Consider the following 26,387-nt stretch of genomic DNA (forward strand, 5'->3'; position numbering starts at 1 on the left):
TTCTATGATTCCAAGGGAATTGTTCATGAAGTGTGGGTGCCTCTTGGACAAACAGTTAACCAATATTACTACAAAGAAATTTTAGAAAGAGTTCGTAAAAGAGTTCTTCGTGTCCGTGCCAACATTGCTGAGATTTGGATTCTGCATCACGATAATGCGCCATCCCATACTGCTCTGTCAGTGCAGCAATTTTTAACCTCAAAACAAATTTCAGTACTACCACAGCCACCTTATTCACCAGATATCGCTCCGTGTGACTTTTTTCTATTTCCAAGAGTCAAAACGGCGGTCAAGGGACAGCATTTTCAAACAACCAAGATGTCCAGAAAGCTGTGACGAGGGTCTTGGAGGATATTACAGAGTTCCAGAAATGTTACCATCAATGGTAGAAGCGCTGGAAAAAGTGTGTGCAATCAGAAGGGAACTACTTTGAAGGAGACAACACTAAACTTGACTAAAACGGTAAGCAACATTTTTTCACATCAGTCTCATTACTTTATTGTCGCACCTCGTAAAACGAGTGCCTATTCAGTCCGGTTGCTTGTGACCATCATAGATACGAGGGGCGTTCAATAAGTAAGGCAATACTTTTTTAATCGGCCAAATTCAGTTGAAGAGATGCGGAATTTGCTATGGGACATCGTGGAGTATTGCCGCTTCAGTCCGTATAGTTTCATAAAGTTCCGATAGGTGGCGGAGCTATACATAGCCTACTAAAAGGCGTCTGTAACGGAGACAGCAGAGAGCTGTCATTGAGTTTCTTTTGGCGGAAAACCAAAGTATTGCAGATATTCATTGGAAGTTGTACAATGCCTACGGAGACCTGGCAGTGAACAAAAGCACGCTGGGAGACGTCTGCCATCATCGCAACAAGGCCGCGTAAGCCTGTCCGATCTCCTGCGTCCCTATCGGCCGCTCACAGAAGCGACTCCTGCAGTGTTGGAACGTGCGGACACACTCATTCGAGGTGACCGACGGATCACAGTCAAGCACCTCGCCGCTCAGTTGGACATCTCTGTTGGCAGTGCTGACACACTCGTCCACCAGTTACGGCACCAAAGGTGCGTGCTTGCTAAGTTTATCGCCGCGCAACAGAACACCATAAACAGGAACGAGGATGATCGTGACTATTTATTGTCTAACATCATCAGAGGCGATGAAGCATGGGTTCATTACTTCGAACTATGAACAAAACAGCAACGCATGGAGTGGCGTGCGCCATCCCTCCTAAAAAGAAAAAGTTCAAAGCCGCGTCCTTAGCTGGTGAATTCATGGCGACTGTCTTTTAGGGTTCTGAAGGAGTTATTCTGCTCGATGTCCTCCCTCACGGTGCTACGATCAATTCTGAAGTGTACTGTGCTACTCTCAGAAATTGCAGAAACGACTTCAGTGTGTTCGTCACCACAAAAAATGCAAACGATCTTCTTCTCCATGACAACGCAAGGCTTGACAAGTTAGTGCGCCCGACAGGAACTCACAAAATTCATTGGAGTGTTCTTCCTCATCCACCCTGCACCCTGGTCTCCCACCTTCCGACTTCCATCTATTTGGCGCAATGAAGGATGTTCTCTGCAGGAAGCAGTATATGGGTGATGGGGAGGTTTTTGATGCAGCAAGACGTAGAGTGGTACCATGAGGTCCTCCCAGTAAGGTGGCGTACGGCCGCCCCATTGAACGCAGACTGTGTTGAAAAATTGGGTTGGGCTGATTTGGGGGAGGAGAACGAACTGCGAGGTCATCAGTCTCATCGCATTAGCGAAGGATGGGGAAGGAAGTCGGCCGTGCCCTTTCAAAGGAACCATCCCGGCATTTGCCTGAAGCGATTTAGGGAAATCACGGAAAAACCAGCCGGTCGTTGTGACCGAGCGATTATAGGCGCTTCAGTCCGGAACCGCACTGCTGCTGCGGTCGCAGGTTCGAATCCTGCCTCGGGCATGGATGTGTGTGATGTCCTTAGGTCAGTTAAGTTTAAGTAGTTCTAAGTCTAGGCGACTGATGACCTCAGATGTTAAGTCTCATAGTGCTCACAGCCATTTGAACTACTGAACGGAAAACTTAAATCCCTCCGGACGCGGGATTGAACCGTCGTGCTCCCGAATTCGAATCCAGTATGCTAAGGTGCAAAGTTGCGTTTTGTAACTAAATGAGTGGGGAATGTTATATTGAATTCCCGAACCAGCCTGCTTTCAGAAAAAAGGTGTTGCATTACTCATTCAACGCCCTATCATATCACTTTTGCTTGTTCGAAAAATTTCATTGCACGTGTGTGAACGCCATGTCCCTACGTTTCCAGGTCATGATGTTCCTCTTCTTACTTGTACTCTTTTACCAGATTTCTTTACTTGAGCAACGTTCTACAGCATATTATACCTGTTTCCATTCCTCATGAAATGGCCGAGATACTGTAGTCTGCACTTTACTGTATTCGAACTTCGTTTTCTTTCTTCATTTTTCAGATAATATAGTTGTTAGTCATTTTATTTGTCAATACCACTTTTAGCTTTCCTTTGTACAGCCACATCCTCAAGTGCCTCAAGTCGTTTTCTCGTCTAGGTCTAAACTCCATACAGAAAGATGGGAAATATGCATCAACGTAGAAATGTTAATTTTGTTTGGTGGCGGCTCTTCAACACATTGGTCAAAAAAATAAAATAAAATAAAATAAAACGTGAGTCCACTGGGGGCCGAACCGCACAATAATCCTATGTTCGGTGTGGGGCGGCGGTGGGGTGAGTGGACTGCTGTAGCCTGTTGTGAGGTTGTGAATCACCTCTCCGTCGTTTCTAGGTCCCCAGTTCAATACAATACAATACTGCTGCTCTAACTCATTCGACATTTTGTGGTGTTGTGACGCTTCTCTCAGGTCCTCTTCGTACAGGTGACACATCCTCTGTTGTTCTGAATGCATTTACCCAAATTAAAAATGATTGCCGTTCAGGAACGCATCGGCGTGGGGTAATGCAAATCGCAAACGAAAAGCACGCTGCACTGCAATGATCGAGTGGGAATTCGAGAAATATACTTCAACACAAAACTAGAAATTGGCAAACTCGTTCAAATGGCTCTGAGCACTATGGGACTTAACTGCTGTGGTTATCAGTCCCCTAGAACTTAGAACTACTTAAACCTAACTAACCTAAGGACATCACACACATCCATACCCGAGGCAGGATTCGAACCTGCGACCGTAGCGGTCACGTGGTTCCAGACTGTAGCGCCTAGAACCGCACGGCCACTCCGGCCGGCAAACTCGTTCATCCTTGGGAACTAGTTCACTGGTGATCGCTCTTTTTCTGGCAACTGTTCATTTTTACTCGTTCACCGTTCATTTGTGCTTGGTATATGGTTCTAATGAAAAACTGAAAATTAGTAGCATAGGTGACTGAAGATGGAAGGCGCCAAGAGGGAGCACTTGCCTTCCAACTGGAATACAGAGTTTTTATTCATAACATAATTCTCACACACTTGTAATTTTCGTGATTCTGCAAAACCTCTCATTTAGCCAACTATAGCGTTATGTGGCTGATCACAGTGAAATACTATAATGTGGCGCACGAAAAACCGGCCCCGAGTACAGACTGCTCGCCAGTTACGCACGATTTGTTGACCGCTAAGAGCAGAATAGATAAACATGTAATTATTAGGCAGTGAAGAAATAACAAATAAGCAAATGCAAACAACTTCGAAACAATAGATGACGACTGGTGGGCGACAATGAGCAGTCTAGTACTCGGGGCCGATTTTTCGTGCGCTACCCTGTACCACTGAAACGATATTGTAGAAGTTATCATATTCTCCTTACAAAATGTGACACCAGACACTCGATTATGGTGCGCAGGCTTCATAACAATGAACACGCTCTTTTACCTTGGATCAAAAAAAGACGGAAAATGGCCACTCGTGTGAGCCGTAAGACTTGCTTTGCATGTGTAATAACAAAAAAATCTTGCCTTTTTACGTTTCTTCCGCTGTTTATCGAAATAGAGAAGTAAGCTGATATACCGTTGTGTTACCTGAAAAGATCTACGTATTACATACCACGTAATTTTTATGTAATTTACGTAATTATAAAATACATTTTAATTACCGGTCAGGGACGCTGAAGAGAATACGAAAAGAACCAGAAGTTCAGAGTTACAAAAAGGTTTGAAACAGATCTAGAATGGGAGTGTGCAGCGAACGAAACGGTCAACTCCATACTGAACTAACTATGAGCAGTCGGCAGTGGAACTGCGACGAGTGGCCACGTGAAGAGCGAGACCGAGACAGACGGTAACGAGACCGAGGCTGGAACGAGACCGGCCGACGTGCCGTTGCGGGAACGAGAACGACCGTTTCCCGTTCCCGGGAACTATACGTAGAAAGATGCGACCGAAGTGAACTATGAAAGACCGTTCCTTAGAATTCGTTCCTCGCTCGTTTCGTTCATCTTGATGAACCGTTCCTTTGCACCCGTTACTTCGCGAACGACCCATCTCTTCACAAAACGAGCGCTCCTCACGTGTCCACTGCATTATAGCAACAGCACATCAATAGAATACAAACATACCGACAGTCACTATTAACCACGCCCACTCTCCCCTCTACTTGACCAACAGTGCCGCCACAGCGTGAATTCTAAAAAAAGGCAATTTACTGCGCTCCACCCTGTATGAATAAGACTGACATGAAGAAGGGACAGGACGATAGCTCATCTGTTAAGACATCAGGGAATAACTTCCCTTTTCAACAGATGCACTTTCACCCACTTTCCTTTCTACGGCCGTGGATTTAGTGCATTTGTTTACAGACTCGTACTTTGCTATCGTCGACGTTCTTATCGTCGAGATAACGCCTACCTCCAGCTGAAAGGCTGCGTTCTTTGGGTTTGATAAGATCGGGTTACACGAGGAACCTAATCTCTCAACTTCTGTTAACACAAGATCGACCAGAATATTTCTGTTTGCAGTTCTCATGTTAGTGGGCGATTGAAGCGGCTCTCAAGCCGAAGGGCGGCGTTGCTTCACTAGCCACAGACCCATGCGGTTGCCTTCCTCCGCTCCGTGAAGCGATTCACTCACGCAGTCATAGAGCCATCTGCAGTGGAAAAAAATCGGAGATGAGTCAACGGCCTTGAAATCTTTAAATACAATTTGGTTCACTTAGAACCCGGCCCATTTATTACCATGTAAAACAATTACTCGCGATTTATTCTCTGTGTTTGTATTTTTTTGCTTTCTTCTCGACATTTATTTCACTTTTTTATTCTATTGCGTTCTCTGTTTCTCAGAGAAAATTGTTCCGAAGACGCTTCGTCTCATCTCCTGAAAATCTACATTTACATGGTTACTCTGCAATTCACACTTAAGTGCCTGGCAGAGGGTTCATCGAACCATTTTCATACTACTACTCTGCCATTCCACTCTCGAATGGCGCGTGGGGAAAAGGGACACTTAAATATTTCCGTTCGAGTTCTCATTTCTCTTATTTTATTATTATGATCATTTTTCTCTTCGTAAGTGGGTGTCAACAAAATATTTTCGCATTCCGAAGAGAAAGTTGGTGATTGAAATTTCGTAAATAGATCTCGCTGCAAAGAAAACCGACTCCGTTTCAGTGACTGCCACCCCAACTCGCGTATCATATCAGTGACATTCTCATCCCTATTGCACGATAACACGAAACTAGCTGCCCTTCTTTGCAGTTTTTCGATGTCCTCCGTCAATCGGACCTGGTAAGGATCTCACACCGCGCAGCAATATTCCAGCAGAGGACGGACAAGTGTAATGTAGACTGTCTCTTTAGTAGGTTTGTCGCATCTTCTAAGTGTTCTGCCAACAAAGCGCAGTCTTTGTTTCGCCTTCTCCACAATATTATCTATGTGGTCTTTCCAATTTAAGTTGCTCATAATTGTAATTCCTAGGTATTTAGTCGAATTGACAGAGCTTAGATTTGTGCGATTTATCGTATACCCACAATTTATCGGATTTCTTAAAGTACCCATGTGGATGACGTCGCACTTTTCTTAGTTTAGTGCCAATTGCCACTTTTCGCACCATGCAGAAATTCTCTGTAAATCATTTTGTAATTGGAATTGATCGTCTGATGATTTTACTAGACGGTAAATTACAGCGTCATCTGCAAACAATCTAAGGGGGCTGCTCATACAGGGTGGCGCAGATGGATCGGGTGGTTTTAAAATACTTGTCAAACTGTCAATTGTAAAGGTATTGGATTGAAATAAAGTGCAAAACGTGTAGTTACAATGGAAGTTTATTAACAAAAAAATAGTAATGTTAGTTTTTAAAAATTACATCCATCAAATGCCCTCCTTCTCGAGCGACGCATTCTTGGAGTCGGTCCTTAACGTTCCGCATTGCCCGCTCAAGCACATCACCAGGAATTGATGTGATTTCGGTGTGAATTGCTGCCTTCAACTCCTGAATGGTCCGGGGTTTGTTCATGTAGACCCTTGCTTTTAAATAGCCCCATAAGAAAAAGTCACATACCGTGAGGTCCGGCGAGCGAGGGGGCCAATGGACATCTCCATTACGGGAAATCAAACGGCCAGGGAACAGAGCGCGTACAGCTTGCATTGATATCCTAGCGGTATGTGCAGTTGCCCCGTCTTGTTGGAACCACATATTGCCCATGTCGTAATTGTTCTCTTCAAGTTGTGGGAGAAGAAAATCTTCAATCATGTTCACATAACGCTGCGAATTAACAGTAACCGCCTGCTCCCTTTCATTTTCAAAAAAGTAAGGACCAATTATCCCTACCTTAGAAACCCCACACCAAACCGTCACTTTGTCACTATGGAGAGGCCGTTGGTGTAGATCTCTTGGGTTAGTGTCGGCCCAGTAACGGCAATTTTGCTTGTTTACGTATCCGTTAATGTGAAAGTGAGCCTCGTCAGACATCATGATAATCAGGTTTACATCTTCCAATAACTCCAACATCTGTTGGCTAAACTGAAGCCTTTGAAGATGGTCTGTTGGGAGAATCTTCTGTACCAACAGGATTTTATAGGGGTGGAATTTCAGTTCTTCGTTAAGAATCCTTTGAAGGCTCCGACGTGACATTCCAAGAGCTTGAGCACGACGTCTCGTTGATCGACGTGGGCTCGCAGTGACATCGCGTCTCACACGCTCCACGTTCTCAGGCGTTGTTATTGTTGGCGGTCTAGGCGTCCATTTTGGAGCACATGAACCAGTAGTGCGGAAATTATGCACCCAACTCAATATCGTATCTCGCTTAGGAACACTACCGCGAGGTGGGATGTTGAAACGCCGGCGAAAGGCACGCGTCACAGCAACAATTGACTCGTTATTGCGTATGAACTCTTCCACTGCGAAAACACGATACTCAACGGACCACGTAGCCATCGCGACTGACTGCCAGCCTGCAACTGAAACTTCCCGTCCCCCCCCCACCACAGGACGAAGTCGCCGAACACCTGGCTCCCCCCCTCCAGACGTACAGTCCACTTCAAAACCACCCGATCCATCTGCGCCACCCTGTATTATCGCCTAGATGATTTATGTAAATCAGGAACAGCACAGGGCCTATGTCACTACCTTGCGGAACGCCAGACATCACTTCTGTTCTACTCGATGATTTACCGTCTATCACTACGAACTGTGACCTCTCTGAGAGGAAATCACGAATCCAGCCACACAACTGAGACGATACTCCATATGCACGCAATTTGAGTAATAGTCGCTTGTGAGGAATAGTATCGTAAGCCTTCCGGAAATGTAGGAATATGGAATCGATCTGAGATCCCTTGTCGACAGCACTCATTACTTTTCTGAATCCGTGTTGGTTATGTATCAATAAGTCATTTTCTTCAAGGTGATTCATAGTGTTCGAGTACAGTGAGTTTTAATTTTTGTTCTAAATTTTACTCTTTGTCTTCATTCTACATTTGTATCTTCTAAGTCTTTTTAAGTTCCACTGCTCCGTTTATTGTTACTGAATTATCGACTTTTTTATATATCTGTTAATCCATTCGTTTCACACACGCAAAAAAACATAGCACGTTTCCTCTGGTTGACCTCGTCTGAAAATCACAATGGAGATCCCTATGCTGTGCACCAAAAACATTTTAACAACTCCACATCCGTGTCTGCTATCGAGAACGAGTAATGGACCCCCTGCAACATAAGATTCAGCAATTTTGCGAAATTCTGTGCTGTACCAGGGCATAATACGCAGTGTGACCTTGTTAAGCTCTGCTGCTACTATATCCACAATCTAATTATACACTTCCAGTGACCCTGGTTGCAGACCACGTGTAGACCTGTCGCACTCAAATTGCAGGGTGTTGTTCCTTGAAAATATGACAGACACTTTGCTAACTCGAGGGGTTAATAACTAATGAACACTCAGCAACATCGCGGACGGAACACTACTAATCACACACAGTCGAAACGCAACCGAAGATGGCACGAAAATTGCGAACAACGCTAGATACCTGGTGTACACAGCCACGTCCTTGCAATAACTGGTCTCCAGCGGAACTGATCACCGAAACATGCAGTCTGTTTGCTATTGTTGCTGTTTTGTTTTTGGGGCGCAAGAACAACTAAGGTCATACATGCCCATGTCAGAGCCTCGCAACACTAATGCGAAAAAGGAGGTAAGAACGACTACACGTTAAGCCCAATCGATGGGAGGAAAGAGAGCTAAGAACAAGGACTTCCTCTTGTAGAAAGGTCCATAAAACACACCGTAGAGACAACGGAGGTTCCGAAATAAAGATAACACGTCCTTCCACATACTGCTACGACGGATAAGAAGTAAACGGCCGATAACTCAGACAGCAAACATAAATTAGAACGTAAGTGGTTAAAAAAAAGGGCATACCGTCAGGAAACGGCGAACTGTCAAAGGTTGATGACAATGAGCACAACTGGTAGTGTTGTAGTTGGCAGAAGAGCCAACACCGCGTTACTAGAGGAGACCGAAATGCACGCGTTTTAGCTCACGCAGGCTGGCGTGAGGAGGGAAGGACTATACTGACGTGAGGTCTGGAACATGACAAGGAATTAGAATTCAGAAAGCGGACGTAATTACTTTGATACTTAACTTTAATCCATTAACGATGAACGTCGCTCTTGACGGTACATGAGTCACATTGTAGTAACTGAATATGGCGCCTTGCTAAGTCTTAGCAAATGACGTAGCTGAAGGCAAATGAGGATGTATTTTGTCAGTGAACCATCGCTAGCAAAGTTAGTTGTACAACTGGGGCGAGTGCTAGGATGTCTCTCTAGACCTGCCGTGTGGCGGCGCTCGGTCTGCAATCACTGATAGTGGCGACACGCGGGTCCGATGTGTACTAACGGACCGCGGCCGATTTAAAGGCTACCACCTAGCAAGTGTGGTGGTTGGCGGTGACACCACAGATTTAATTCCCCTTAACTTGGTCCCATGAAAGGAGGACCAGTGGTCATGCCCAAGGGACAGACGGCGTGTCGGGGGAAGAGGAGGGGGGGTGGGGGGGGGGGGCTACACGATATTAGGCAGGTGTACCAGTTTCTTTGATTCTTCAGTGCATCTTTTTCGCAATTTTCGGTAAATATTTGAAATTTTTCTTTTGAAATTGTAGTAGAACATAATTTTACTTTCACTTTATGTTACTACTTTTTGAGCTTCCATCACGTCCAGTCCTTCTCTTTGACTCTATGAAGCAAGTATAGATGGAACAAAGAAGAACTGCGATTGCACGGGGGCTAGTAGTGTGAATGGAATAATAAGATACCAGATATGAAGAAACAGCACACCAGTTGCGTTGAACAACAATTTTTAATGCAACTGGTGTGCTATATCTCCACATAGATATTCTTCAATACAATTGCCGAGACTGATGAACAAAAATCAAAATGACAAAAACTGTCTTTGCGGTGGGCGGAGACATGTGAGGGAAATGCTGACTTTTTAATAGGCGTTTAGCTTCACCACGCAATACTGACACTACGAATGCTAGTTCGCTGGCGTCTGCAGAAATGAAAAAAACAGGGAAGTCGCTACGAAGTGTTTCGGACAAATCCGATAGGTGGCGAAACCGAGAGACGGACCCATCGGCCACAACTTTGTCATTTACAGGCGGTTACCATTGTTAACAAAGTGGTTATCACCAAGCATGAATATGCATCATTTTCCTATCAGTTATTGCTCTACGGGGGATAAGCAGACCGCTAGCTTGTTGATGTACAGAATATCTAATAATAAATCCATACTTAAATACACAGCTCCAAAACTGGCAGTATGTTTACAATGTACAGTCATTTTTTTCTTTTTGCCCGGTGCGTCGATATCTTTTCCGGCGATATATCTATAATTCTTTTATATCGAGGCCCGATAATGATATTGTTTTAAATAACTATATATCGGATTCCCGATATTTTTAAAAATCTTAACAGTCCTAAGTTGGACGTCAGTTCCCTCCCTCTGGCTGTAACCGGAATGTCAAGGAGCAGATACAACAGTCGTGGGCCGGCGTGCCTCCGGAGAGGAATAACGGCATTATGACACATTTCGACATCGAATCATTGCATGCGCTCACGTCAGAGAGGGTGCAACGTCGTACTGATTGATTGGTTGGTTGGTTTAAAAGAGGGGGAAAGGGACCAAACTGCTAGGTCATCAGTCCCTTGTTCCGAATAAAACAATCCCACAAGGATGAGAATAAAACAAGCGAGACTGACAACACAAAAGGGAGAGAAAGGAAAAACCACAAGAACGACAGAAGGGCAACAAATGCTTAAATGGATAAAAGGGGAGAAGAAAACCACGGAAACGGAAGAAACAGGTGGAAGAGATTAAAACGACAAACAGATTACCATGGCTGGCTGACCATGAGAATAAAAAGGAGAAGCCAGCCACTCTGCAACAGATTAAAACCTCCACCCTAAAAGCACTAGTGTGGAGGACAGAAAGGGACAAAGAACATGCGCGAAAACTTAGATCAAATGATAAAACCCACCCTCGCGAATAAAACATAAGACTAAATCAGCCGATGAGGGGTTGTCTGATAAAATTAGCGGCACCGAGTCCGGTAACCGAAGATTTCGGCACAAGGCAGTCACAGTGGGACAGTGCACCAGCTTGTGGGCCATGTGAACCGGGCGCCGCACGGACACTGAGGCGGGTCTTCAAGACGTAGCTGAGGGTCGCCCAAGCGTGGCCAGTGCAGAGCCGACAGAGAACCACAGAGTCCCTGCGAGAGGCCCCCATGGAGGACTGTCACACATTCATAGTCTCAATGATGGCGCGCAGTTTGTTGTACGTACTGAGACTATACCATTCCGTCTACTGTAGCTGAAAAACCTGGAGGCATAAAAACGAACGCAGGTCAGTTGCTGGAATGCCGATCTCCATAAGCGGTTTCCGTGTAGCCTGTTTGGCCAGCCTGTCAGCATGTTCGTTGCCTGGGATTCCGACGTGTCCTGGGGTCCACACAAACACCACTGAACGACCGGACCATTCCAGGTTACAGATGGACTCCTGGATGGTCGCTACCAAAGGATGACGAGGGTAGCACTGGTCGGCAGCTTCTAGGCTGCTCAATGAGTCAGTACACAGAAGAAACGACTTCTCACAGCATGAACGGATGTGCTCAAGAGCACGAGATGCAGCCACCAGCTCTGCAGTGAAAACACTGCAGCCACCGGGCAAGGAATGCTATTCAATATGTCCTCCATGGACATACACGAAGCCGACGTGACCATCCACAATCGAGCCATCGGTGTAAACCACTTCATTGCTATGGTACACGTCAAGAATCGAGAAGTATCAGTGGAGAGCCGTGGGGTGAACCGAGTCCTTTGGGCCATGTGAAAGGTCCATGCGGCCTAGGTGTATACCATGCAGGTGTACGTGAATGGACCTCGAGTACAGGTGGTAAAGGCAAGGATTCCAGTTCAGATAGAGGGGATCAGACGCGAACTGCAATTGTAAGCCTTAACCTGGGCCGCCGATGCGGGAGATGAACCGCTGTGGTTGGGAAAAGGAGAACTACGAACATGTGCAACATAACTGGTGAGCAGCTGCGCACGCCTGACCTGCAATGGAGGGATTCCGGCCTCCGCCAGCACGCTGGTCACCGGACTCGCCCTAAAAGCACCCGTCGCTAGTCGAACGCCACAGTGGTGCACTGGGTCGAGTAAACGCAACGATATGGGCGCCGCCGAGCCATAAACCAGACTCCCATAGTCAAGGAGGGCTTGAACAAGGGCTCTGTAGAGCTGCAGCAGCGTAGAGTGATCTGCACCTCAGCTCATGTTGCTCAGGCAGCGAAGGACGTTGAGGTGCTGCCAGCACTTCCGCTTAAGGTGAGGAAGCCAATTCGGCGTCGAAATCAGTCCTAAGTATCGATATCTCTCCACTACAGTGAGGGGATCGTCAGTAACGTAAATTTCTGGCTACGGCTGAACGGTACGACGCTGACAGGAGTGCATAACACACGACTTTGCAGACGAAAACTGGAAGCCGTCGGCTAGAGCCCATGACTGCGCCTTGTGGATGGCTCCCTGTAGGCGCCACTCAGCACATGAGAACTGGTGGAGCAGTACGAAATAAAGAAGTCGTCTGCATTACAGAGAGGGTGAGTCGGACGGCACTATAGCTGCTGCTAGACCGTTAATGGCCACTAAAAATGTACACTTAATACAGAGTCCTGTGGGACCCCATTCTCCTGGATATTGGGGAACTATGGGAGGCACCAACTTGGACATGGAAAGTACGAAGTGTCAGGAAATTCTGGATAAAAATAAAGAGTGGGCCTCGGAGACCCCACTCGATAGTGTGCCAAGGATACGATGTCGCCAGGTGGTGTCATACACCTTTCGTAAATCAAAAAAGACGGCAATAAGGTGTTGGCGTCTGGAAAAAGCTTTTCGGATGGCAGAATCGATGGACACAAGATTATCGGTGGTACAGCGACCCAGGCGTCAACCGCCCTGGGACAGAGTCAGTAGGCCACGTGACTCCAGGACCCAACCCAATCGCCAACACACCATACGTTCCAGCAGCTTACAAAGAATGTTGGCGAGGCTGCTGGGCCGATAACTATCTACATAAAGCAGATTTTTGCCGGGTTTAAACACTGGTATGGTGGTGCTCTCCCGCCAGGCTGATGGAAGATGCCATTGCACCAGATCCGGTTGAAGATCACGAGGAGATGTCGCTTGTAGTCAGATGAGAGATGTTTAATCATCTGACTGTGGATCCAATCTGACCCTGGAGCTGTGTCCAGGCAATGTGCAAGGGCACTCTGTAAATGGGGTGTTATAGGGTTCACTGTGGCGTGTACTGAACGAGAGGACTTTCCTTTCCATCCCCCATTTGAGAGTGCAAAAGGCTCAGGGTAATTCTCCAACATAAAGGCGCGAGCGTAGTGCTCAGCAAAGTGCTCTTCAATTGCGTTTGCATCGGTAGATAACACGCCATTTATGTTAACACCAAAAATCCCTGTTGGGGTCTGGTACCCAAAAGCTCGTTTGATCTATTCCCAGACTTGAGAAGGTGAAGTATGGCACCCAATGGTCGAGACGTATCTCTCCCAACACTCCTGTTTCCGTCTTTTGATAAGATGGCGAATGCGGGCATGGAGCCGTTTAAAGGCTATGAGGAGCTCCAGGGTAGGGTGCCACTTATGCTCCTTAATTGCCTCAGCGACTTCCGATGACCACCAAGGGACTGTCTTCCGCCGAGGGCACCCTAAAGAACGAGGAATCGCGTTTTCCACCGCGGAAACGATCGTTGTAGTTACTTGTTCAACCACCACATCGATGTTACCATGTGGAAAAGATTCAACGGTGACAGCAGAGATAAGGCTTTCCACTCTGCCTTGTTTAAAGCCCGTCTGGGCAGGCGTCCATGAGTCTGATGCCGACACGAAGATGGGGAAGTGGTCACTACCACACAGGTCGTCATGTTGTCTCCAGCGGATAGTTGGGAGAAGGCCAGGACTGCAAACCGAGAGATCAATGGCTGAACATGTGCCACACTGAAATTTGTGGGGGCACCTGTATTTAAGAGGCAGAGGTCGAAGCCGAGTTTGACAGTAAGCACGGTGCCACCCCACAAGGGGTTATGAGCATTAAAATCTCCCAAAAGTAGGAAACGTTTAGGGAGCTGATCAATAAGTGCAACCAATGCGTTCAGGGGTACTGTACCATCTGGAGGAAGGTATATGTTGCAGACAGTTATTTTCTGTGTCATCCCTATCCTGACAGCCACAGCTTCAAGAGGGGTTTGAAGGGGCACAGGTTCACTGGTGAGTTCAGGATATAGACACAAACTCCACCTCCCTATTATAGTCAATACATTTCTTGTAATATTCCCTATAGCCGCAGAGGGTAGGGGTCCGGATTTCCAGGAACCAGGTTTTCTGAAGGGCAATGCAGAAAGCAGGCATGAAGCATAACAGCTGCCGTAACTCAGCCAGATGGTAGAGAAAACAGTCGCATTTCCACTGGAGGATGACGTTATCGTGAGGCTGGGAAAGCATGAAGCGCCCAAGGAGGCAGGTTATGCCTCAGGGTCACCTGTTGCCACCGATTGAGTATTTGTAGCCATTCCTATGGTGGATGAGGCATCAGTAGGATCCAGTTCTGTAGGGAACACCAAGATCTCCACTGCGTCCTCAGATGCAGAACTGATAGGGAGTGGTGGTGTTGGGGCCACAAGACGGTCCTGTTTCTTAGCAGACTTCTTTTTAGTTTGCTTGCCCTCTCGCTTCTATTTAGGGGCTTGCTGGGAAGATTTCTCTAAAGCAGCTTCAGGCACAGAGGAAGACTGTGAAGCTCTTCGCCCAGCAGCTTTTCGCTCCTTGAGCCACTGGCAAGTGTCCGCTATGGCGTTAGAGAAGACCTTGGGAGAGAGGTCCCCAAGAGACCCCTTCTGCATGAGAGGAGCCAGAGGAGGCTGTTGCTTCTCCGGCGTTTGGAGGGCCTTACTCCCGAAGTAGGTGCTTTGGGAGCAATGGAGGAAGATTTACCCCCTTCCACCAATGGAGTGGATGTATTCTGGTGGCCCAGAGGACCCACTGTTCATGTCACAGATTAAGGAACCACTGGCACTTGGGACAGTGATGGGGATGTAGCTGCAGCCTATGTCGACATCAATCGAAGTGGGTGTAATCTTTCAAATTTAGATTCAGGCTCTGTGTAAGTCAACCAATCCAGGGTCTTGCACACCATGATTTTCTGCTCTTTTTGGAGTACTGGGCAGTCTGACGAGCAGGGGGAGTGGTGCTCTCCACAGTTGATGCAAGTGGGAGAAGGTGCACATGTAGTATCTGGATGCAGTGGACGTCTGCAGTCTCGGCATGTGGCATTGGAACTGCAGCGGGAAGACATGTGAACGAACTTGCAGAACTTAAACCACTGCATAGGTGGAGGGACATATGGTTTAACGTCACAGTGATAAACCATCACCTTGACCTTTTCAGACAATGGATCGGCCTTAAAGGCCAAGATGAAGGCACAGGTAGCAACCCTGTTGTCTTTGGGTCCCCTGTGTACGCGGCAGATGAAATGAACACCCCGCCGTTCTAAATTGCCGTGTAGTCCATCGTCAGACTGCAAGAGCGTGATGGAAAATGGTCTCCTGGGCCATGTTGAGGCTTTCATGGGGAGTGAAGGAAACAGGAATATCGCCCAGCTTGTCACAGGCGAGTAACGCTCGGGGATGCTGTCTGAATCAAGACTGCGCCGATTTGCATCTTGGACAGCGCTGTCACTTCTCCAACACCTCAAGGTGTTCAGCAAAAATCTGAGGCTTCGTAGGTGGAAAGAAGTCCCCATCAGTTCTACTACAGACTAAAAACCGTTCTGTAGCCCTACGTTCCTCCCATAGATTAGCGAGGGAGGGAAACGATTTAGGGCCATATCTGTCAGCGTTGTATTCGATCTTGCCCTTCTTAGAGACTGCTAGTGCCATGCAGTCACCAGCAAGAGATGACTTAGTTCTCTTCATTGTGGGTCATCTGCCCTGATGCCACCCACTCCGATCAGGGGCTCTCCCAAAAGGGCGCCACCCAGCCACAGCAAAGGCCAACTGGCATGATGGCCGTTGATGTGAGTCCTGATGCCCCACGAAGACAGGCATCCACTTGGCATACATGGGGAGTTTACAGCCCAGGCATCAGCAGTGTGATCCCTGTCTTGTCATGGGGCTACCATCAAATGGATACATAATGGCCCCACCAAAACGGACTGGCTACTGTGCTGAATATTGGGTGCAAAGAAATCCAATATTGTCAAGGGAGCGAAAGAGGACAGGAGACAACAGAAGAGGGTGACATACCTCGGAAAGTCTCCTCATCCAAATAGTTGAATCGCAGGTGGAGATGCAAAGCTATGACAAGAAATTCAGGAGATCGAAACTAAGGGCACTTTGGATAACTCGTGCACCCCATAAGGCATCCTTCCCCATATGGCCCGCACGTCTGTAGAATTTTGAAAGTGGCAGATCAAACCATAGAATGGGACCTGAACTCATAGGGCCCAAAAGTGTAACTCCTTTTTGTTGCCTCTTACGACAGGCAGGAATACCTCGGGCTTATTCTAACCCCCAGACCCACAGGAGGTTTCTGGCAGATGGCAGAGCTGTACTACAGCGTCAAAATGACGTCTACATACGGCTGACGTTACAAGCAGCGTGCTGTTATCGAATCCTTGTCTGCAGAAAAAATAACGCGGTGAACATCCATAAACTTTCAAATGGCTCTGAGCACTATGGAACTTAACATTTATGGTCATCAGTCCCCTAGAACTTAGAACTACTTAAACCTAACTAACCTAAGGACATCACACACGTCCATGCCCGAGGCAGGATTCGAACCTGCGACCGTAGCAGTCGCGCGGCTCCGGACTGAGCGCCTAGAACCGCTAGACCACCGCGGTCGGCCCATAAACTTTGTGTGCAGCGTATGGCGATGCTGCAGTTGTCAGGAGAGTAGTTGGGCGACGGGTAAAGGAAGTTACATCCTCAGGAAACGCAGAAACAGAGCTCCATGATCAGCCACACTCGGGACGTCATATCACAGACACTGCTCTAGTCATGCTGAATCGTGCAGATGCCATTATTCGCGCCGACCGGCGCATCACAACTCGACAATTGGCTCTACAGTTGTCGGTCAGCATTGGAAGTGCGTCTACGATGATCAAAACTCTCGGATAATCAAAGAGGTGCTCACGATGGGTTCCACGAATGCTCACAGCGGACCACAAGATTCAAAGAAAGGCCATATCATCTGAATTGTTGGAGCATTTTGAGACCCACAGAGAGGCCTTTCTGTCAAAGATCGTTACAGAGGACGAAAGCTGGGAGCACCACTTTGCGAGAGAAACAAAAAGGCAGTCCATGGGATGGCATAATCCTCATTCACCACAAAAGAAGAAATTCAAGACAACCCCTCCTGCCGGAAAAGTCGTGGTGACAGTCTTCTGGGATTGTCATGGCGTCACTCTCGTGGATGTGATGTCAAGAGGGTCAACCATCAATTCAGAGGCATACGTGAAGGCACTGAATAAACTCAAGAACTGTTTCCGACAAGAATCCAGCAGAAATCTTGCTCCAACAAGATAATGCACGCCCACACACAAGTCTGAGAACCCGGGAACACATCGCCAAATTGGGTTGAACATCATTGCCTCATCCACCCTACAGTCCAGACCTGGCACCCTCGACTTCTCTTTGGGCCGCTTAAGGCTTCTCTACGGGGAACACTCTTTCAGAGCTTTCACCAGCAGGGAATACACGCTCTTCCACAACGTTGGCTATGGCTATCGAACGTGATGGAGACTATGTAGAAAAATGAGACATGGACAAGACATGTTCATGTATATTGTCATCAAATTCCCACTCTTAACAACAAAAACGTTCTGAGAAAAAAATTGGGGCATTACTTATTGAACGACCCTCACACAAACCAGACATCATTGGTAGAAATAAATGTAATTTCTTGTGAAAGCATAGTAAAACCTGTCACAAGTATTGTTGAGGAACTGTCAGAAAACTACATAGTTCGAGTCAAATTGGTATTTCGTCTTCTGCTCCCGTGGAAGCGGCGAACTCAATGACCCTCACTGTGACAAAAAAAGAAATTCACTGAAGAGCTGTAATTCTGTCGTTTGTAAAAAGAAAGTGCAACATGTGTCCCACACATGGTCAGATCGTAGCCACTATGTTTAAATGCGACACATCTTCCAAAGGACGTAAACCGAGCTCTGGAAACGGTTTTTCGCTGTCGTATTTACACGTTAATGTCTGAAGCGGATTTGCTAGTCCAGTTAAACATGGCGCCTGGAAAACAGCTGATCCAGTTTCTGATTCAGTCAACACAATCGTTATTTCTCTTCTCTTAAATATTACAGGTAGACAGCTTCGTGCTCAGTCTAATATTTCTGCTTCCCTTTCACAGCGCAACAGAATATTCTGAAAACTTTAACTTGACAGTTGCGTATACATAGGTGTGAAAATAGATTGCAGGAATGGAAAACCGGCAACCAGAAGCGGATTGCCAAAATCGATTTTGAAGTGTTTACATGACCACCCAGAAGGGGTATTGGGAAATCTGTTTACGAAATCCGGTTTTGAGAGCTCAATGTAAATGGGGTCGTGCGATCCGACCGCAGATCGAACGCTTGTGGATCAATCACAGCAATCGATCGCTGATCGCTCGGAATTCCTAAGCATTCTGATGGACCGCATGCGATGCAGTCATCCCGTTTACATGGGGCTCGCCGGCCGAAGTGGCCGTGCGGTTAAAGGCGCTGCAGTCTGGAACCGCGTGACCGCTACGGTCGCAAGTTCGAATCCTGCCTCGGGCATGGATGTGTGTGATGTCCTTAGGTTAGTTAGGTTTAAGTAGTTCTAAGTTCTAGGGGACTAATGACCTCAGCAGTTGAGTCCCATAGTGCTCAGAGCCATTTGAACCATTTTACACAGGGCTCCCAAACACCGGAGTTCGAAAACCGATTTCCCAATTCCGCTTAGGGATTGTCATGCAAACACTTCAAAATCGATTCTGGAAATCTGCTTCTAGTTGCCAGTTTTCCAATTCCGCAATCGATTTTCGCTCCTCCGGTTTTGAAACGTGCTTCAGTTGTCAAGTTACGCCTTGTTTTCCGAATATTTGGATAATATGGACTTACTGTGCAGTGAAGAAGAAGCAGAGGTATTAGACTGGGAATGAAGCTATCTACCTGTTACATTTAGATGAAGAGAAATAACGATTGTGTTGACTGAAACAGAAACTAGATCAGCTGTTTTCCAGACGCCATATTTGATTGTGCTAGCAAATCCGCTTCAGGTCTTAACATGTAAAGGGGCACGACAGCGAAAAACGGTTTACGAAATTCGGTTTACGTCTTTTGCAAGATGTGTCGCACGTAAAGGTAGTGAATGTGGCTGTATAACTGCAACTTGTTTTTCTAGCCACAGAGTGAGAATTATTGAACCATATGAAAAAAAAAACATAAATTAGTTACAAACTACCGTGTGCACACAATTTATTCAACATGTAAACGTTACTACAGATATGCGGAGCCGCGCGGGATTAGCCGAGCGGTCTCCAAGCGCTCAGTCATGGGCTGTGCGGCTGGTCCCGGCGGAGGTTCGAGTCCTCCCTCGGGCATGGGTGTGTTTGTGTGTGTGTGTGTGTGTGTGTGTGTGTGTGTGTGTGTGTGTGTGTGTGTGTGTGTCTGTGTGTGTCCTTAGGATAATTTAGGTTAAGTAGTGTGTAAGCTTATGGACTGAAGACCTTAGCAGTTAAGTCCCATAAGATTTCACACACATTTTTTTGATATTCGGATTCAGTTTATGAGATTGTTTGATATGCCTGCCATCATCGGCGATAATGTGGTGCAGGTGAATAACGAAATTCTGCACGATCCGCTGAAATGTGGGAACATTGATGCTGTCCATGACCTCCTGAATGGCTGTTTAAAAAAAATGGTTCAAATGGCTGTGAGCACTATGGGACTTAACTTCTGATGTCGTCAGTCCCCTAGAACGTAGAACTACTTAAACCTAACTAACCTAATAACATCACACACATCCATGCCCGCGGCAGGATTCGAACCTGCGACCGTAGCGGTCGCGCGGTTCCAGACAGTAGCGCCTATAACCGCCCGGCCACTCCGGATGGCGGCTGTTTTTAGCTCAGCTTTAGTTTTGCGGTTATTGCTGTACTCTTTAATATAGCCTTACAAAAAGGAGTCGCATGTGGCCAGATCCGGAGAATATGGGCGCCAAGCGAGGCGTATAGCAGTGGCCACTGGCTACTGCAGAGTAAGAACGTCGTCCCCAAAGTGCTCCTCCAGGACATCAAACACTCTCCTGCTTCGATTGGGTCAAGCTCCATCTTGCATGAGCCACATATTGTCGAAATCAGGGTCACTTTGGAAATGAGAATGAAATCATCTTGCCGTGCGGTTAAAGGCGCTGCAGTCTGGAACCGCAAGACTACTACGGTCGCAGGTTCGAATCCTGCCTCGGGCATGGATGTTTGTGATGTCCTTAGGTTAGTTAGGTTTAACTATTTCTAAGTTCTAGGGGACTAATGACCTCAGCAGTTGAGTCCCATAGTGCTCAGAGCCATTTGAGCCATTTTTTGAAATCATCTTCCAAAATCGTCACGTACTATTCGGTAGTCACCGTGCCGTCACGCAATATCGCGCCGATTATTCCGTGACTGGACATTGCACACCGCACTGTCACCCGTTGAGGGTGAAGAGGCTACTCGATTGCGAAATGCGGATTCTCAGTTCCACAAATACCCCAATTTTGCTTATTGATGAACCCATCCAAATGAAAGTGGGCTAAGTCACTAAACCACGCACATTCTTTCCCATCATGCCCTGCGGCCAACCGTGCACTTTTAACGTCCTAACGCAAATCTTTCAGATGTTATGACGATTTTATTTCATATAGTTCAATAATAGCCACCCTGTATATAAACGTAGCTGTGTGGTTTTGTTTCGCTTTGGTTTTCTCGCGTTGAGTAGGAACTACGCAATCCATCGATCGAGTGTGGGACCCTTAGTAAGACGGAGACGACGTTATAATAGAAGATGATACTGGAAGACGTACTCGAACAATAGTTGAGGACTGTAACGTAAATGCACAGCTCTAGAGCAGGCATTTATCAAACAGCTGATGTCAGATGGCTCACGGCGATGATGTCGACCGACAGTCGTTCTAGCTCTATATACACACAAATGGAATAGGAAGGTCAAATTATGTATTTACTGACGTACACTCCGCCCTACACCGTTCGGTTGCTAAGGAGCGTATTACACTGTCAAAGACCTTTGGCAAATCTCTTGTAAAAGGTAGGACCACGTCCTTAACTTTTATGAACGAAATAAAATGTAAATGTCGTGTGACCAGAGCCTCCCGTCGGGTAGACCGCTCGCCGGGTGCAAGTCTTTCGATTTGGCGGCACTTCGGCGACTTGCGCGTCGATGGGGATGAGATGATGATGATGATGATGATGATGATGATGACAGCACAGCACTCAGCCCCTCAGCGGAAAAAATCTCCGACCCAGCCGGGAATCGAACCCGGGCCCTTAGGATTGACATTCTGCCGCGCCGACCACACTCTTTTTTCATTTTCTTTGTTGTCGATCGTTGTGTTTGGTCGCTGCGGACGTCACATGACATCCGTTCAAGTTCGTTGTTGATCCTTTCACTCAGTTTTTTATCACAGAGCCCACCCCGCTCTCTGAGCGAACACGCTGTGCTTACCGTGCCGGCTGCCGGCACCACTCAGCTACCGGGGACGGACATGAACGAAATGTGAAAAGTGACTAGTACACACTCTTTATAAAATGTTTTTCGTAAAGGTACTTGATGTCCTCGGCGATAATTTTTTACAATGTAATGCAGGTCTTACGGAGTATTTTAAATCTGCAACGTTTAGTCACTATAGCCCGACAGTGATCCTCGCATTAAAAACGGCCGTACCTAATCCAGACTGCAAAAACTATCAACCGAGAGGATTCTTATGCAAAGATAAATTAAATCTGAAATTTAATCGAATTGTAGTAGCTGGCAGTTGTCGTTAATCGTTGGAGTGGCATGTGAGTCTGGAAACTTTAAACGCAAAAGCAGATGACAGACCTGAAGTGAGACACGAATAACTGAATAGATCTGCAAAAATCGGAGTAGAAACGAGAGCACGGACAACAAATAGCAGTGTTTGACGTCCAGGTTACTGAGGCGAAGAGGAAGAAAATTATACTTTCCAATTAAAACAAAACGGAGATGGCAAACTTTCATATACATACGTTCATGCTGGCTACCTCTTCTTTATTTTCTGACGTAGGCTAAAATAATAACCGCTACGAGTTACAATATAAGGTGATTAACAAACTGGTTCCGGGCTTGTGCCCATCTTAAGGTGGTTTACATTCAGGCAGATGTTCCGTACTCAGTGTTGGAAATGACTGCTTGAATCAAAAACAGATAATTTGACGATGACCAAACAGACACAAACGATGAAATGGTTCAAATGGCTCTATGGGTCTTAACATCTGAGGTCACCAGTCCCCTAGAACTTAGAACTACTTAAACCTAACACACATCCATGCCCGAGCCAGGATTCGAACCTGCGACCGTAGCGGTCGCGCGGTTCCAGGCTGAAGCGCCTAGAACCGCTCGGCCACTCCGGCCGGCTAGACGCAAATGAAACACATGGCATGTGTTGCAAAATATTATTGTACTTGTACATAAAACCATACCGTTTTCACATTACATTTAACGTGTAAAAAACGAAATATTAATGTACAAAAATGTAGTAACTGCAATAACAAAACGAAATGGCTACACAAGCTTTATGTAAGTACTATAAAATTTTGCAACACATGTCACTTAACCTCTTCCAAATGTTCTATTTGCGTCTATTTGGTCATCATCAAATTATTTGTTTTTGATTGATCAGTGTCTGCAACAATGACCACGGGAACATGTTTTTTAATGCAAACCGCCTGAAGATACACACTAGTCCGAAACCGGTCATGTGTTAAGTAAAATCACTTTCTATTATGGCTGGTAGCAGTTATTATTCTACTTCCTATAACGGAACCGTCCCGGAGTTCAACTGCATCCATTATGGCTAAAATATATTTTGTGACAATTTCTCTCGATTTTATGCAGTGCTTTTGGCGCTGAACATTTCAAATGAAAAACTGGTGAGTTGATCTATTGAGGATGATTACCACGTCGATAAATTTTTGCGACAAATACATTAGCTTGTATTGTTTTATCCAAGTTTCTGAAGCAAATATGGTTTTGGGGGATTTCGTTTACTATGAAACACAAAATGGAGTTATTTAGAGTTTTAGCCTGAATGACAGCCATATCTCGTTCTTCGGGCACTTCATTTTTTCTGTATAATTGCTCCTTGTTTCATTAACATTGTTTCACATGCATTGTCAACATCGTTGCATCATTTTTATTTTTCATTGCTTCAATTGTCAGTTTTACTAAAATACGCCTTGGTCTTTTTCACATAGTCGTGAAATATGGTAAGAAAAAAGATTGTCTAGAATTGTCCCAACACAGTTGAAAATACAGAACGTAAAATCAGATTCACGTTACACAATCATAATACATACATTAACACACTAATCATGATAAAATTATCTACGTTATAATATTTACTGACAGTTTTGGCAACGAATTGATCCTTCATTTGGCACTGACAAGTTCAGAGAATATAAAGGGTCGTATCAAGGGAAGGTGCGAAAGCGGTGCAAACGAACACGACAGGAATTTGCTAAACATTCCACTCGAATCTGTGCGTTCGATCGATAGCACTTACAATTAAATCTGGCAGAACGTTTGATTGGCAGTTATATCAAAGCTATATGAAAATCCTGTCCTTTTTTCCCTTTCGTTTTCATTCCTGCTGGAAATTCGGGCTTCAAAATGTAATATAAAAACGAGTGCAAATTTCGAAATAGCGGGTTTTAGCTAATTAGAGCGAACGCCGCGAAACGCATGCGCTGATGAAAGTGGCAGTGGGGTGGGTGTACTGGGGGGAGAGAAGGGAATATATTTTTCGGCTGTACGTGAGAGCAATACTAAAGCTGCCTGAGGGACGCAATGTGTGAGTCATACTACGCATCGATTATTGTGTGGGGAAGGGGAACAGCAGGAGCGGGGTTGTCGAAACAGGGGGACACTTGCTTGCGGCATAGGAGGGAACAGCGCAAGTAACCTCACCTTGTTCCGGCGTGTCGGCTGCCTTTCGTCCTCCAAGTCTGAAGAATTGCTAATCTTGCCTCGTCAATCACACTCGCGTAGTAATAAACGGCAGTGAACACGCAAACTGAATCAAAACAAAAACCGCACTATTCACACTGACATCCAAAACAGAGACCACAAAACGACAGGCCGACACGACGCAAAAACTTTGGCAGTCAGCGATAACTGACGCGTGAGATAAGAGGTTACGCTGATCGCGGAAAGCGCGCGCACTTCTCCGGTTGCAGGACGACGCCACGTCAAACACTAGCAAAATAAAGTAGTGCGCCCTCGCTTGTCATGCCATTCAGCTGTGAGCCACGCGGAGAAATGTGTGGGTGGGAGGGGCGCAGAGGAAGGGGTGGTGGTCACGTGACCAACTGCATGCTCCCTCGCGCCTAGCTGCCACGCTATTGGTTGACCGCGTGTAGTTCAGCGTCACACCGTTGGGTAGCGTTGATGAGGCAATGTTTACCCGCCCGAAATCAAACAGGTTGGAGACGTCAACGGGAGTACGTAATTATGAATGGAGCAGTCAGTTGTGTCACTATTTAGACCAGAGTATTTTACCTTTACGTGAACGGATACAGTACAAATAATATATTCTCAACTATATGGACTCCAGAGAAACCGATAATAAATGTGTACTTTGCTAAAGCTGAGTCATTGCCGTGATACGGTGTTATCTTTTGTAAAGATTCACCTGACAGCAAAAGCTGTGTTACAGCACAAAAAGGATTATAAGAGCCATAGATTATGTAAATCGTGAAGGTACACGGGAACTATCCCGTGAAAGGATACCTACAAAGTTTTATGAACCAGCTTTTAAGTGGAGGAGATAATGTACTAGAGCCACCAACGTTTTGCGAAGACAAGATTAGATGAATTACTGCGCGCACAGAGGCATTTAAGCAATCAGTGGTAAAAGTTACGTACCGGCAGTGGATACAATCTTGCGTTTTTCTTAGTTTGTTTATGGTATATGTGCATAATATGTATCAAAATATTCATCAATGAGTTGTCTGTTATCTAATGCCAGTAAAACCATGACTCTTTGAAGAATCGAACTCTCAATGAATAAAACAGCTTCAAAGGCCTGATTACGATGGTTAGATATCGCCAAGTGCACTTATTATGAAATACTAGATGAATATAGTCTGGGTAAACGCCAGTTTTTCATGCATCTCAATGCTTATGAGGTCATATCTCCTGAATTATTATTCATACAATGGCATAATTACCCAAGTTCATTCAGTGGTGTATGTCATTACCCTCACTACCAATTTTATGCCATTCACCATATATGGCTGGATGGAGAGAGTCAAGTTTACAATATAGTTTACTGTAATAAGACAAGCAATTTTAGTACACAGACTATTATAATAGCTGAGCTGCTGCTGTTTCCATTGGCACTGAGTTGCAGCTCAGGTAGACACTGTTCTATCATCAGAGAAGTATTCTATGGTACTGTGCAAAGATTTTTCTTTTAATATACTGGTACACAAAGTTGTACTTCTTAATTCTTCGACTGGTAGTGACAAATAATTTTAGGGCCACCATTGGGAAGCTGCTTTGTGCCATAGTTAATCAACATCTTGGGCTGTCTATGGTGTCTTTATAGAGAGTGCTGACTTGATGAACATCATTTCCCTTTCTGTAGGTGTCACAATTTGTCTTTCTGTGAACAAGGTAACTGAAAGCAAATTGGTTGAAAACACTCAAAAGTCCTATTTCAGAAAAATCGGTTTACAATGGTCAGTTGTTTTTGCTTGAGGTGATGATTCTCGTTACTTTCTTTTGCAATAAAAGCACATTCTTGCAGGCTGCAGAATGACCCCAGAGTAACAACCCATAGATAATGTAGCTGTGGAATGTTGCATAGTATACTGTTAGCAAGTACTATTATGACATTACACTTTTTAGTTAATTCAAGAGGTATACAATCCAAAATACCCATCAATGAGTTGTCTGTTATCTAATGCCAGTAAACCCAGTGTGGAACATAATGTTTAGTGTAGTGTACTGTTGTAAAGTTAACTTTGTATTCATGAAAAAGCCCAGAAGATTAACAGTTGCTGTGTCCCCCAGTGCTCCAATACCACTGTGGCTGCATTACCATCCTCTGCCTTTTGTCTTCAT

The 26,387-nt window shown here is 45.7% G+C and overlaps 1 long non-coding RNA gene across 1 annotated transcript in view; it reads right to left on the reverse strand.

Moving 5' to 3' along the window:
* LOC124717337 overlaps window positions 1-24,539 on the reverse strand; it is a 642,975-nt gene extending 618,436 nt beyond the window's left edge. The window contains exon 1 of the long non-coding RNA XR_007005739.1: window positions 24,228-24,539. This is a non-coding gene — a long non-coding RNA (uncharacterized LOC124717337). The remainder of the gene's footprint in view (window positions 1-24,227) is intronic.
* Window positions 24,540-26,387: the final 1,848 nt, after the last annotated feature.

This window comes from Schistocerca piceifrons, chromosome 9, assembly GCF_021461385.2.
Source record: "Schistocerca piceifrons isolate TAMUIC-IGC-003096 chromosome 9, iqSchPice1.1, whole genome shotgun sequence".
Taxonomy (NCBI): Eukaryota; Metazoa; Arthropoda; class Insecta; order Orthoptera; family Acrididae; genus Schistocerca; species Schistocerca piceifrons.